We start from the raw sequence: 16,306 nt of genomic DNA on the forward strand, positions 1-16,306 counted from the left end.
TGCATTAAATTGAGGAAAGTCTGGGGTTGTGATAAAAATGTTTAAAAAATGTGAAAGTAGAAAAGACCTGATCCAGGAATAAACTCCAGGATCAGGCAGAAAACAGGGATCATTTCCAACAGTTCTCACAACATAAAGTGGTTTAAAATGGAGATGGACAAATCTGAAATTAACATCCGTATCGATCCCCATACTGAAAAAACTGATCCATCAAGACAGATCTATTCAGAGTATTTCTATGCTGTGAGCCATGTCATGCTTTGTTATTTACATTATATTTATAAATCCTATTTGCACTTTCTGAACCATTTGAAAGAAGGTTTGGCTGTTTCTTTTTTACATACCTAACCTATTTTGTCAGTTTCAGGTTCTTTATTATTTACTTACATTGGCCGACTCAATAAATTAAAGTTGTTGTCACATATTAGATCAAGCTTGCTAAGATATTTGTGTTTTTAAATAATAAAATAAGTTTGTAATTAAGTATATCTACGTCTGTGTTTTAAAAAAAAGAAACGTTTTGAGTCAATTCAGCTGTCTTTCTGTATTCTATCGGCATCAGATGATACTAAACCTCAGATATCTGTATCGGTACCGGAAGTGAAAAAAGTGGTGCGTCCCGAGTTTAAGCAGCGATGATAGACAGCAGTAAGTACGTAAAATCCCAGCAGATCACGACCACCGCAGATGTTTTGGACTTACCCTGCAACCATCTGACCTGGGCAGCAGCAGGATGGCGGCCGGAGTTCAATCCCCTCTGCTCCGTCTGCTAGCTGCGTTTCCATTAACCATAAAATGATGCAAGTTGAAATTACAAAAAAGTAAATTCACTGAATAAAAACAAGCCGTTTTAGACAAAAACTCGTGTTTTCCGCTAAAACGTTTTTTGGACCTAGAATGAAGAATTTTTTCGGCCTTATCCACACACTTTTTTCACATCACACAAGTCACATGATCAACCGCCGGATATTACAACTGGCGGAACCACGAAGAAGACGACAGGAAGTAGGAGGAAGATGATGATGGTTTGTTTTTATTGTTTTCGGACGATGTGCAGCTGGCTCCACCAGAGCTCTCACAGCATCACACTTCATAAAAAGTTGTGTCATTCCAGCGTGTTGAATCCATCACTCTTCGGTAAAATGGCCGACTATAATGTCCCCTAGTGGGCGGGGCTTGTCGCTCCACCGTCTCAATAAGACTCCGACGTCTGATTGGGTGAGAGACGTTATTTACGTCGTCACCATAGACTGTCATGATTTTTAGTGATTTATCTTACCACGATTTTATTTTAATCTCTTATTTAATTGAAACAGCAGAATTGCGAAATTGTGTTTTTTCGACTTTAGCAGAATATAAACAAAGAACTGCGCACATATAAAGAAGATGGACTCACTTTGGCAGGATGAGTGCTGCCAGGGCAGGATGATCTGTTTTCTGAGACTCTCAGACTGAGAGAAGGGAGATATTACTTTTAATTCTTGCTGTGATGGAGAATTATACAGTCTGTTAACGTTTCCATTCTCTCATTAGGATCTGAACAGCAACGCTCTGGACATTTTCCAGTTTCTGGAGGTTTTTGCAATGAAAAGTCCTTTGCAGGAAAAAAAGAAGAAGCATGAATCAGCCTTACTTCATCACAGGGGTAAATATGTTTGCTAAAAAAAGGAAAAATGTTTATCTGGTTTTGCTATGTTATAATTATGTTATTTAAATTAATTATTTCTATTCTGGTCTTTAAAAGAACTTACACATAACCTTAAATGTTAAATGATTGATGTTTTGATCAGTTACTCGGTACTTGATTAGTCTGTTTTACCAAGTACATTTTTACTCCTACTTGAGTTATTTCTTGGATGAATACTTTTTAAAATATGTAAAAATATGTTGAAGAAGTGCTACTCTCAGTATAATTTTTGGCTATGTTCCTCTGAAGAACCTCATTTTTTTCTCTTGCATGCACCTGGAACACTTTTACACATCTATGTGTATTTATATATATACAAATACTTTTTTAGTATTTTTTTCTGTGTACTCCAGTGACCAAGCAATGACAAAAGAGTAAAAATAAATCTAAATATGGACCAGTCGTTTGACTTCTCTGCTCTATGTCCAGGGTGAGGTGGAACTGCAAGCAGGTGAGTGCATTCCAGGACAAAGGTGAGCTTCCCCACTGTTTCCTGGGAGATCCAGAACTTCTGAACGACGAAGGGACAACAGGACCAACATGAGGCAAACACCCGGAAGGAACGCTGAGAGCAAATTGACGACTCTTTCTGAGCTGACTCCAGCTGCAGCTGTATGTAATCACTCCTGTTCTTCGTTCCTGCAGAAGAATGGAAGCCAGCAACACACACACACGCACACACCCACACACACCCACACGCACACACACACACACACCCACACGCACACACACACACACACACGCACACACACACCCACACGCACACACACCCACACACACACACACACACACACACACACACACACAGCCCTGCAGATGTGATTGTAAATCCAGCTGTTCTGTGAAAGCCTCAGAAGAACCCTAGAACATCTTCTTAGGGATCGAGTTGTTGTGAAGTTAATGCAGCTTTACAGACCCGTTGCATGTTATTGTTTATAGCCGTAGATTTTGCACATGCGCACCACGCTGGAGGGCAACAACCCTATTCTTTTCCTTTAAGCGGCGTTGGGCGGCCTTGTTTACTAAATGAAACCTGAAGATGTAGCTGTTATTAATTTAGTGCAAAGGAAAAATAACACAGAAAAACTGCTGAAACTGCTCAAAACCACTCGTATTCTTCTTTTTTCACGCTCTCTGCATCCGCTGCACTACACTGCCATTGCAACTGGCAACAACGCCACTTTATGTATCAGGATTCAACACCAAAAACATGTTTATTTTGCAATTATCAAGCAGTGATTGTATGAACACAGAGGTGGTTGATTAGCTAATATACGCCTGTGATACTGATGATTTGTTACTGTTGGTTTGTAGAGCGCCTTATTTTATTTTTTAACTGAATCAAAACACATAATTCTGCAGCACATCTACATGTTGAGGTTGTCAGAGTCAAGCTAGCATAACTGAGCTAGTTCCCTCTCCTTTGCTATGTTTTTTTAATTAATATCTTTTCCTGACTTTGTTATCCAGTTGTCGCAGTGTTGACAATTAGTAGCAAAGCACTGTGTTCCTTTTTTTACATACCATGTGCACTAAACGTTTAGCGCGTTATGTTGACAACTTGACAGTTAAAACCAATGCTAGTCATTACAGACACTCTCCATCCAAACTGACCAAGCTTGAGTTAGTTTGTAAAGCAATATGTACAGAAATTTTAGCCTGAAGCTGATAGAAATATGCCACAAAAAAAGATTTTTAGTTGTAATCAAACATGAGTATCTACTTGTGGAGGCTGAATACTTTAATTTTTAGGTTTATAAGTTAATATAAACAGCAAAAACAAAACAAAAACAGAAAACAATGTTTCCCGCTCCTTCAACTTCACATAAAATCCCAATAAAATGTTGAACATTCTAGTGGTATCATAGCACAAACTTAAAAATTACTACTAATGATAATTTCGCAAAGGTTGTATATGTTCGATGGATAACTAGAAACTTCAAATGCTTGAGGAGGTGGTATAAGATGTTAATGCAGAATAGTTAATGTAATATATAATGCATCAGCAGAAAGTCTAATAGTTTAAAGCTGGAGAGAATAAATGGCTTCCTCAAGCTGAGAATGTGCTGTTTGCTTCAATTGACACGGTTTTGGTTACATTGGATGAAGAAAATGAGGAGGAGGATCAGACCTTGGCCTTCAGTGTCCAGGTTACTGTGCCCTCCACTAATTTAGTCACACACACACACACACACACGCACGCACGCACGCACACACACAGGGAGAACCGTGCTGTAATCTGGGAGGCAGGAAACAAAGGGCCTCGTTAATGCAGAGACTCGCATGGGCCTTTGATGTGGAGCCAAGCCATTCACTCCTCGTTCCTTGCACACACACGCATACACACACACACACACACACACACACATATGCATACACACACAGAATGTCAGACACATGCACAAGTGCCTTTTACCACAGAACGAAGCAAAATGCTAAAAAGAGAATAATCTGCCTGTGTCGAGGCAACGTGGCTGCTATTTAAAGCTTCTTGTATAAGATCTAAACCAACACGCTTATAAGCCACAAAGCGACCCGACTCTTTCCTATTACACATTCTTGCCCCGGTATTGTGATACCAGTTCCCATCATTGCCCCTTTACTTTACTAGTCACATTACTAACATGTCATCAGCGTCGGAAAGTCAGAGCTGTAAATTATTAGTGAATAGTTGAATTAGTCATTACATCTCACTGAGACTATTTTCCAACTTACAAAAGTGTGGATGAATGATGCACAAACACTCTGGTTTAATAAAAAAGCTGCATTTTTGTTTGTTATGCAGATGGAGTTCAAGTCCTGCCAGCAGATGTTGCAGAGCTGCAGACGTCGTCGACGACATCGGGTCGTCCTGACGCAGGATGAGCTGCAGCCAGCGTTGGATAGTAACTAGTTACATTTGCTTGAGTAACTTTTTTTTTTTTTTATTGTACTTTTAGGAATGTTTTTATTACGCGTTACTCTTTACTTTAACTTGAGTAATTTTATCATAAAGTATCTCTTCTCTTTCTTCAGTCAAATTTCTGGATTTTCTACCCACTGAATGAAAATCAAACATGTTTTAACCAGAAACTCACCAGACTCAGACACACAGCTGCAGCGTCTGTTACAGTTTCTGAAGTTTTTTATTGAAAGAAACTGATTTAGAAACATTTTATTTTGCCTGATTTTGTTAATTTTTTTCCTTATATGATTTATTGTCAGTTTGGTTCTTACAATACATCATCGTCTGATGATGTAATTTTTAAATATTAAATGACTGATAATGTGATCAGTTAGTACTGAAATAGACGTTATATCACATACATCTTTACTCTTCAGTAAATTATTGAACGGTGTTACAACTGGCTCAAGGTCATAACAAAAACGGGAAACCATGCAGAGGTCAAAGTGCAGAAAAGGGAACATTTATTAACAAAAACTACAATGGATTGTGAAAGTCAGTATCAGTGGCATAATGCGAATACTTGGATTTGCATTACTACATTTTACTTTTACTTGAGTAAAAATATGTTTAAATAGTGCTACTCTTACTTGAGTACAATTTCTGATTTCTCTGCCACCTCTGGCTGCAACAATGCAAAAACACCAAAATCTTACCACATTTTGGTTTAGTTTCTCGAGAAAATATCATTGTTAAAAAGACTAAATCATCTTACAAATAACTTTTCTGTAATATTAATGTTATTTTAATATTAATGAAAAAGTATTAGCTCCACTGGCAGATTATTTAATTTATAGCAACATGTTTTTCCCAAGTTATAAGTGAAATAATCTGCCAGTGTAACTAGAACTTTTTCATCAATATTAAGGAATTATTCATTTAAAACAAGCTCCTATATCCTGCTGAAAAGTTAAATGCAAGTTATTTTTGTCCTATTTCATGTGTGCGAAGATGTTTGCACTAGAAGTAAAACCCAAAATACTTGGCAAGGTTTGATGTGTTTCTCGTGTCCAATCAAATGATTTTCCATTTATTTTAATGTATTTGTCCTTGAAAAATATGGTCCAAGATCTTCTGATGACTACCATAAGAGATTCTGCTGTTATTTATGCTTTTTAAGAGGTCAGTCCCATTTCTCATATATTTTGAAGCAGAAAGCTTCAGCTGTTTGGTTAATGTGGCCTTGCTGTTGTTTTCCTCTGCAGAACCAACCTGATATTAGTGGTCTGCGTGTTCGCCGCAGCCAGAGAGGCCTGCCTCTGTCCGATCATGGTTCTGCCCAAAGCCTCTCATCAAAGGAAACAGGACATTCACAGTAGCCTCAATGAGTCCCTTGCTGGTCCTGTTCAGCTCCTCTGTTGGGTTTCACTGATTCCCACTTTACTAGTTTTGTGTTCCTAACTGGTATCAAACTTTTGGGGTCTGTCTCTGCGTTAATAAAGCAAGAACATAATTTTTGTTTTCTTTTCAGTTTCATGGTTATAAGAAGTAAATCCCAACACAATTTTAAGTAAATATTTTAGACGGAGTATAGCAACATCAGGCGAGAATCATTCTATAATACCAGGAATCGTTAAATAATACAAGAACTTGAAGAAATGAATAATAATGACAGTAATAATAATATTATTAGGTATGGGACTTTAATGTGTTAATTTCAAAGTACTAATTTTGATAAATTTTCAACGCTTTTAATTTATTAAAATGCAGTTAATAAAATTTTTTTCCACACAGAAGTTCTGTCTGGAACCTTTGTATTTGCTCGTTTCTGGTACACCGGTAAATCTGACGCACATAAAACACCAAACAACAGCGATGGGCGACAAAGCGGATCCTCTCGGCCCGCCGTGAGTTAATTTCTGCTTCTAAACCGATGTAATGGGACGCTGGGAAAAACTGCTGCTTTCGAGTTGAGCTAAAAGGAGTTAACCTTCCAGCTACTCCAGTCTAAAATAGCATCTCAGTGCTAAACATACAGCAGCAGCGCAGACGCTAATGCTAGCATGAACGAGCAGACTGTGTTCCTGAAATAAAATATGATTTTTGGGGGGCCACCCGTAAAAACTAATACAAAGTTCTCTACCCACCTTTGTGTAATACTAAGATAAATAAAAGTTTTAATGTATCTGTTCTGTTAGGAACGAGGCGAGAGCTACTGCCGTGGCTTGTTTATTGTTGTCATAGCAACTGCTTGCCAAGATGGCGGTCAGAAAGTTCTTGAAAGTGTGACATAACATGTGAACTACGAATTAGTTGTATAATTTATTATTTTTGTATCGAATTATAATACATTTCTAATTAGAACACTTAAGACACTTAATGGATTAAGCCAGTAGAAGATGGATGGATGCTTAATGATTATATATAAAATATGTTTTAGTGCTTTCAGCTTCAACTTTACAGTTTTTTTCTTTTTTTTCTTTTGTAGTGTATTTTAAACGCCTTAGATAAGCAATGCTAGCAGCAAATCCACATTTGCTTTCTGACAGTCTGACTTCACTCCTGTTGTCTTTTCCAACCTTTCATGAAACCAGAAAGTTTAAAGCTGCAACTGAGGCAAATCTCAACATTTATCTCTGGCGGGTCCATCTTTACTCGCTTGCTAAGAGGCTGGAAAATGTGGAAGCCTCTTTTTAACTGGGTTTTCTTACTGGAGCTAGCCATGCAGATGGTCCGGTATGAGTCTGTGATGGGAGCAGGCCAGAGGCTGTGGGTGGTCACGTCCTCAGCGAAGCCGTGGGCAGACCGAAGGACAGTCAGCAAAGCTTTCACATAAACTCACATCCACAGCTGGATAGTAACTTTTTGGGGGAAAAAAATATTTTTTGTAATATTTTTACTATGATGAACATTTTACTTTTACTTGAGTAATGAAGAACAAACTTGTTTTAAGCAAAACTTAATCTGACACACATATGCAGCTTATGTTAAAGTTTCATAAGTTTTATATTGAAAAAGCTTATTTGGAAAAAAGCTTGCTTTGTTATTTTATGATGATTTTTATATGAATTATTTTGATCTTTAAGATACCAAAATTTCCACATTTTGATGTCATTTTTACATATTAAATGATGTTTTAAACAATTACTCAGCATGTCGAATTGCTGCTTTTTACTTTTATCTCAGTAATTTTATTATGCAGCATTTTTACTTTTACTTGAGTAAAATTTCTGGATTTTCTTCCCACTGAATGAAAATCAAACATGTTTTAACCANAAGTTAACCAGACTCACACTCACACCTGCAGTTTCTGTTAAAGTTCCTGAAGTTTTTATTGACAGAAACTGATTTAAAACCATTCTTTTAGTTTTTTTTCTTTTGTTACTTATTTGAGTTATTGTCATTTTGGTCCTGAAACACTAAATTTCCACTTAGATTTATATTTTGGTCCGTCTGATGATGTAATTTTTAACTGATTGATAATTTCATGGACAGATACTTTTTACTTTTACGTGAATAAAAATATGTTGACGTAGTTCCATTCTAACTTGAGTATAACTTTGAATTACTCTGTTCATATTCCTGCAGTGATAAACCTGCATTACGTTTTATTTGAATAATTTATCCATGCGTTTTGTTGTGTTTGAGCTTGTAAAGCAGTAACTGTGTAAATGTGTGCCAGCAGCCAGTTAAAGTAGCTGCATGTGTTCTGTGGGAGGGACCTACATGAAAGCACACACACTCTGTTAAACTCAGCTGCCACACACACTAAAAACCTCAGCTGTGCCATTCACCTACAATAAGGGTCAAAACTAAAACTCAATCCAAATTACAGCCTCCACAGATCCTCCATTGTGTTCGCTCTTCTTCAGTCTTTTTTGTATTTCATAGGGAAAGAAAAGAAAAGATGTCACCAACCCAGGGAGATCAGAGCAGACGCAAACTGAGCCTCCATTTGGGCTGATGGCAGGCCTATTAAATGCGCGCATCCACAGCGGTTTCTTTCTAGTGGTGAGTAGGCGGCTCGCAGTCCTGCAGTTGACGGTTAGCAGCCGATTCTGGGATCGGTTTTTCCGCAGCAGCAGGACTGATGTGGCCGGGAGGAGGATGTGGATTCCTGTGATGGATCATTGTTTAGGTTTGGGGAGTGGGTGTGTGTGTGTGTGTGTGTGTTTCCACACAGCCCCACTCAGTCGGAGAAAGAGGGATTCAAGATCAGACCCACAGATTTACAAACAAACATCTGCAATGAAACAATTTGGTTTGCAATTTGAAGTTTTATTTTAACGATGGAAATGAGAGTCGGTGGACAAAAATGTGAAATAATTTCCAAATCAACTTATTATCCTGTCAAACGAATTTGTAATCCTTGAACTATTTCACGTTTTCTTGCGTTTCAACCACAGGATTTAATTGTAATTTATTGGGATTTTTTGGATGCTGAGGATTCTGGGCTGGAGGAAAATAATAAATGATTTAATACATTTTTATTAGAAATAATAAAAAATGTTACATGGAATTCAAGGTGCAAGGTTTTTGGGGTAAATGTCACATTTTATTTAATTTTATTTTTGTATATTACAGCAGGGGTGTCCAAAGTGTGGCGCGGGGGCCACTGTTGTCCCTTTGAGTTTGTGTGGCCCCCCACTGCAGTTCCACTCTTTGTTAAATCGAATAAGAAGAATTAGAAAACTAGATGTTTTTCTTTTAATACAGCAAACGAGCAGCTTTGATTAAATGTTACTGAGTTAATAACCTGAATTTGGAGATTTTTTGAAACTTAAAACAATAAAATGCTCTGCAGCTGATAATCAGGACATAATGCTTTCAGAGTTGAGTAACTAGTTACATTTAATCGACTTACTTGAGTAATGAATAACAAACTTGTTTTAACAAAACTTCACCAGACACACACCAGCAGTTTATGTTAAAGTTTTATATTGAAACAAAAAAAGATTTAGAAAAAAAGTTTTATGACATTTATATGAATTATTTTCATTTTGACCTTTAAAATACCAACATTTCTGCATAACTTTACATTTTATTTAATCTAACGAACCTTTTTTACTCTTACTCGAGTCATTTCTTGGACGGATACTTTTCACTCTTTCTGTCCCACCTCTGAATGCAGCCAATAAGAAACTGACAAAGATTCAATAAAAACAATAATATAAAGGTATTAAACTTATCTAACAGCATACATAGTGTATGTTATAGGTATAATTTATTTGATCTTTTTTGAAGTATTTTCCTGTCCTCATTTGTGCTGGTTTCCTCCAAAGGTTGGGCGTTTTGTTGGCCAGATTTTTGTTTTCTTGCTTCCCCTGCTGCTGGTCAGGTGGCCGCTCTCCGCTGCAGAGGGAGCTAGACTGACCTCTTGAGGAACATGAAGGGAACTAATGACACCAGGCAGCTGCTTCAGTTTGCTGCAGCTTAAAGCCTAAACCAGAGGAAACACATGAGAATCAAACTCTGAGCTGATTTAGTCATTTAATACGAGAGAAAAATAAAGATTGTTTTGTGTTTTTGCATCAGAAATCAGAATTCACTCTCACCCAGAATGAGAAAGCACATTATTCAGCCGTTCCAGACTTCACATCTGGGTTTGATCACTAAATCTTTTCAATACTTTTCAGTTTTTTTTACTTTTCTCTGCAAATGAATGGAGATGTGGCGTATGAAACAGTAAACCCCTGGATTTATGGGCCATTTTACTACGGCTGGAAGGCTAATGTAGGACATACTTACACATCTTTTTTTTGCTGCGACTTGTGTCGCATGAGATGTTATTGACGCCAGAAGAGTTACGACTCTGGGCCGCTCGGGAGGCCGATTAACCGGGGTTGAGAAAACCTGGCTTATCCACTGAACTGATTTTTAAACAGCCTGTTTTTGACTGGGTGAGTTTTATGATCCAAACTAAAGACTCTTTAAAACCCACTTAAAACAGGCTGCATGGCTGTAGAATCTGCATTAGCATCGGCTTTAAAAGACAGCAGGGGTCTGAGTTTCTTTAAACATTTGGAGAGTTTGGTCATGATGGGGACCTCATGATGGTTAAATACTCATGATGGGGACCATCTTTGGAAAAAGGTTTTAAAAATCGCAACAAATCTGGAAGAATCATTGCAGAGGAGGAAGAGCCTCCAAAAATATACTCAGCTTAGTGTAAAGCCACTTCAACATATTTTTACTCAAGTAAGAGTAAAAAACTATCGTCAGATGAACCAAAATCTGAAGTTGTGCAGAAATGTTGGTATTTTAAAGATCAAAATGAAAATAATTCACATAAATATCACTATAAAATAACAAAATCAGACAAAACATTTTTCTACTTCAGTTTCTTTCAATATAAAACTTATAAAACTTTAACATAAACTGCTGGTTTGTGTCTGGTGCAGTTTAACAAGTTTGTTCTTCATTACTCAAGTAAAAGCAGAAAGTACAGCGAAGTAAAAATACTTCTAAAAGTACTTTTCTCCCCAAAAGTTACTCAAGTAAATGTAACTAGCAGAGGAAGCAGAGTAGCCAACAATGATACTCAAGTAAGAGTATCACTACTTCAACATATCTGTACTCAAGTAAAAGTAAAAAGTATTTGGTAAAAAGTCGACTCAAGTACTGAGTAACTGATCAAATGATCAATAATTTAATATTTAAAAATTACAACATCAGACGGAACAAAATATAAAGTTAAATGGAGATTTTTGTGTTTTAAAGGTCAAAATGACAATAATTCATATAAATAAAAAAAATAGTTTTCAAATCAGTTTCTTTCAATAAAAAACTCAAGTGAAAGTAATTATACTTCATAATAAAATTACTCAGGTAAAAGTAAAATGTTCATCATAGTAAAAATACTCCCAAAAGTACATTTTTAGTGAATGTAATTAACTGTAACTCTGTGAATGAAGGAGCTCCCCTGTAGCAGATATGTTTTATGTTTGCTGCTCATCTGCAGTTTATCAGTTTTACTGCCTGCTGATGTGTATTTGAAAGCTGTCACAGGACGATTTACATGTCAAGTCGAAGCAAAATAAAATAAATCCCACTGATATGGAATCGGCGAGCCGCTCTGCCAGCCCGGCTCTTGTAATCCTTTTGCTGCGACTTGTTTCTTCTGTGTGACACCCGGGGAGAAGAGGGGGGTTAATTACATTAATTCAAAACAAATAAATGTTTGGCAACCCCTTAAAGGCTGTGGGATTTTTTTGGGAGACTGAGCCGACTTTTGGGTCTCCAAACCTCCGGCTTTGATGGTTTCACTGAGGGAACACAGATTGGATATCCAACTGCTGAGCTCAACTCTGCTTTTCCTCCTCCATGCTCGCTCTGTTTCCTTCCTCTTTCTGTTTTCTCTTTCACTTTTTGTTTCGGTCTCACAAATTTTCACATTTTAGAAGTTTGATTTAATTAACCAATTGCAATATTGTCATTAGAGGCATTTTAAATCCTAGTTACTCAAAATATCTATTAATGATTTGTCCATTTTCTCAAAGAAAACAAATTTAATTTTAGCACCATGGACATGCAAGGTAATTCAAAGTTCTTTACAAGACCAAAGAAACAGAAAGATTTTATTTTAAAAATGAACTGATTAAATAAAATGCTTCTCCTGCCCTCCATGGTTAGTTCAGACGAACTAAGCTGTATAGATCACATGTGTCAAACTGGAGGCCCGGGGGCCAAATGTGACCCTCGTAGCTTTTCAGGTGGCCCTCTAGACTCCAAAATACAACAATAAGTCACCAGTTTTTCACAAATCCACAAAATTCACACAAAATCAATAGATCCCACTTTTATTATTTTTATTTTACTGCTAATTTTTCTCAAAATTAATCCAAAACATCGTGTGACTTGATGTCAAGTTACAGTCCGTGATCGATACGGCGATTAATAAAACATCACATTTAACATCATACATGATTGGAAATCTTATGAAAATTCCTTGCAAATATTTCTAACTGTGACTTTGATTACAAAAAGTCACAAAAACAATCACAAAATCCTGGAGGAACTGCTATTTATTAATATTTTAACTGCAATGGATTTTATCAAAACATTCTGGCAGATTCAGATTTTTGATAAAATGAAACTGAGTTTGACAGGACTGGTATAGACAATAGATGGTTCATTAATCGGAAGCCACTCTGAAGTGTATGAAGGGGTCCTATTGTGCAAAATTCACATTTTACACATTTGTGTTCTTCCATTTGGGTCTCACATGCTTCTAAAAACAGATCAAACTCACAAAAAAAAAAAACACCCAGTTGTTTATTAGTAATACGTTTATGTTTTTTGGTGTCTGGAAAATGAGCCTTTTCAAAAACCTCCCAAATGTAACATTATCAGCAGACACTGACCGACTGTTACCTAGCAACACTTGACTGTTACCTAGCAACCCTTGACTGTTACCTAGCAACCTGGCCCGTTCCCTAGCAACCCCGGGCCATTACCTAGCAACCCCAGCAGAGCTGAAGCCCCTTTGGGACAGGGGTTCTCTTTCTCTCTGCTCTGAGTCACACCAACCTGTTCCCCTCCTGGCCTGTGGGGGCGCTGCACCAAAAACCACTGAAGACACTGAGAGCAACTTCCTTCTTCACCAGATGGAAACAAGATGGAGGCGTCAGATTTTAGCGGTTGGAGGATTTCTCTTTAGTCTTTGGCAAAAGCGCTAGGCTAGCATGTTAATTCTGTTGTATTTACCCAGAATGCCCTGCACTATTGTTTGCTTCCTGCTTTAGAGTGATATCCAGTCCACTTGGCATTCACATATGCGTTCAAATTGCACCAGAGTTCACTTCAACCAAACCCAGACTGAGGTTTGTAGGCAGATCAAAATTCAATTAGCATTCACACCTCAAACGAACCGGACTTTCAAGACAAGCACATTAGAGTTACATTAACTATTTTTTAAAATTCAAATTTAAAAATACTTTATTAAAAGGGAAATTAAATGTTGTTGTAGCCCATCAAGATTCTTCAAAGAGCCATTAAAGATGGCGATGGCTGTTGGCAGGAAAAATCTCCTGAAGCGGTCTGTACCAGACTGAATCTAACGATGCCTCTGACTGAAGATGCCCAAGACAGTCTTGTGAAGAGGATGGTCAGGATCATCCATAATTTTCTTGATTTACTAAACTGTCGTGACAGTTTAGTGTAAGACAGATAATCTGTGAAAAAATAGAGTTCCTCTGTTTTCTCCCAGTGCTAATTGGAAACAACCAATCAGGTCCAGGAGGCGGGCCCTAGTGCTGTCAATCACAATCTTATGTAGCACCGCTTCTCCTCCCTTCCAGCTCCAGCTTGCATAGCCTAAATGGTTTTCTGTAACGATAAATTGTTTCTCTGCAATTATCATGTTTAGCATTGAGTACATGAGGTTGATTGACAGCGCTAAGACCCGCCTCCTGGCTCTGATTGGTTGTTTTTGCTGCATTTGTTCAGGCTACAGTATTAGCTCAGACAGGAGGTGGAGGTGGTCGATCTTTTCACAGATTATCTGCCCCATAACAAACTATCACTGTGATAGTTTTGACAAATATGTTAATATATATATATATATTCATAAAATGTACATATTGCAGTTTTAAAGTGAGCTAAACGGAGCTGGTGTGAATGCAACTGAACTCCTCTGGTTTTGTCAAAGATTCATATTAATGTCTTTTCCTCTTGTTTAGCGTGTGAGAAACTTTGAGGAGAGTAAAAGTGCGTGATTGTTTATTGTTTGGGTAAGTTTCTTTGTCAGGCCTCGGCTCGGGTGGCGTTTCAGCGCGGCGTCTCTCTGCGTTCACACAGTCCCCATAAACAAATGCACCGGGTTGCCCCATGCTTGTTCACACCCTGTAATGAAAACGGATGAGGGCCAAACCAAAACCTATAGTTGGGAAACAGATTTCCTCCAACATACAATAAGTGTGTGAGAATTAGATGCGAGTGGGACTCTTCTCACAGTATATCACCCACTGCTTGTGGCCCAGGCTTGGGAACAAACATTATTCTCCCAGGCCCTGTTGTTTCACTGCATGCTTGTCGAACATGTTCGGTTCCATGACGATGATTTACAGCGATGGCACACTGGAAGCGCTGCACAACCTAATTTGTTCTGGTTTTCCTGACTGGGAATATTACAGGGCTTTATTGGGATGGCGACAAATGCGTCACCGCACATCGGCTCTGTCTCCTGGTTGTTATGAACACAAAGGAAACAATCACAGACCACTCCTAATGCACAACTTCTGCTGGGCCCGGGATGATGTGGCACTAATGGGAACATTGTGGCCATGTGGCTGTTGAAATTTTTAGATTTTGTGTGAACAAAACTATTCGTTTTTTGGGGGTTTTGAGTTTTGCTACCATGTTTTAAGATTGACAAAATTAATTTATCTGAAGAGTAACTAAGGTTATTTTTGTTAAAGTTAAGCCTGCTTCTGTTTCGCTTCACTATGCTGAAATGTGCCTGACTGAACGCCAACATGAGAATTACATTTATTTTTGAACATGAGAAGCAAAGTAAAGAAGAAACTCAGTAAATTTGACATATTTTCTGTTTTATTTTTGCTTTTTAATCTCATTAAACTCAGTAAGACATTGATTTATTCCAGTTACACTTATCTTTCATTCGAAGTGATGGATTTCAAGCACTCATTTTTTAATTTTCTTGATGATTAAGAAGTTTGATGTAAGTTCAGTTAAATATTATGTAGTAAATTATTTTTTTATGCAGAAATGCAAAGTTGCAGCCGTGCAAAGAGCTTTTCAGTGATTAGAAAGACTGCTGACCGACAGGCAGAAGGAGGATGAGCCAGATAAGGTCATTCCTACACATGCAGGTTGTTCTCAGCGTACTGGACCCAACAATGTCAGTGGAAAATTGACTGGAAGGAAAAAGTGTGGCAAAGTTCACAGTCAACTCAGCCATCTAAAACAAACTTTTAGAGTACCATATTCTTATGTTTCAAAGTATTAGTAGTAATAATTGAGATATTGGACACAAATCTATTTGCACATGAATGTCACCATGATTCTGGATATTTTTCTCATTGAAATCTGGCTTCATAGTGATTGCTTCTTCATCGCTGAGCGGCCGTTCAGCACAGATAATGACGCATCAAACCAGCTTCTGCCAACGTCTCAAAGTTTTAGTCCTTTTATTCTGTGGCTGTTTTAAATATTTCACACCAAAACATGTTTGACTCCGAGACACAGAACCCGTCTGGACTTTAATAGTCAAGTTCATTTGTATGACACATTTCAGCAACAAGGCAGTTCAAAGTGTTTTACATCATAAAACTGTGTACAACTGCTTTAGCAGATGAGCTAAATCAAATAAATTAAAATCAAAATACTTTATTTATCCTTTATTGTTTTAAACGTTGTTGTAGCTACTGTAATACAAATATCTTCAAAGGATCTCCAGTTGCAGTCAGTCTTCCAACAAATGTGAAGAGACTGAAAACTAACAGATAAATAACAGCTAGAAGTTTTATCGAAGAATTAACACAATTTACTCCATATTTTGTTTGAATACATTTGATTTTTCCATAATGTCACATAAAGAATAAGTCTATTTATTGCCTTAACTTACATCTGAAATTGCCATGATGCTGTGTTTTGGTGGTTGACCCAAATGCAGAGGCGGCAGCAGAAAGTGGAGTTAAAAGTTTAATCAGTCAATCAAATTTTATTTGTATAGCACATTTCAGCAGCAAGGCATTTCAAGGTGCTTTACATAA

At 37.5% G+C, this 16,306-nt stretch overlaps 1 long non-coding RNA gene across 1 annotated transcript in view; it reads left to right on the plus strand.

The window, feature by feature from the left end:
• The first annotated feature begins 6,410 nt into the window (after window positions 1-6,410).
• LOC106937539 (uncharacterized) overlaps window positions 6,411-16,306 on the plus strand; it is a 24,178-nt gene continuing 14,282 nt past the window's right edge. The window contains exons 1-2 of the long non-coding RNA XR_001422414.1: window positions 6,411-6,478; window positions 8,463-8,582. This is a non-coding gene — a long non-coding RNA (uncharacterized LOC106937539). The remainder of the gene's footprint in view (window positions 6,479-8,462; window positions 8,583-16,306) is intronic.

This window comes from Poecilia latipinna, unplaced genomic scaffold (genome assembly GCF_001443285.1).
Source record: "Poecilia latipinna isolate Pla-1442-1.1 unplaced genomic scaffold, P_latipinna-1.0 Scaffold2373, whole genome shotgun sequence".
NCBI lineage: Eukaryota > Metazoa > Chordata > Actinopteri > Cyprinodontiformes > Poeciliidae > Poecilia > Poecilia latipinna.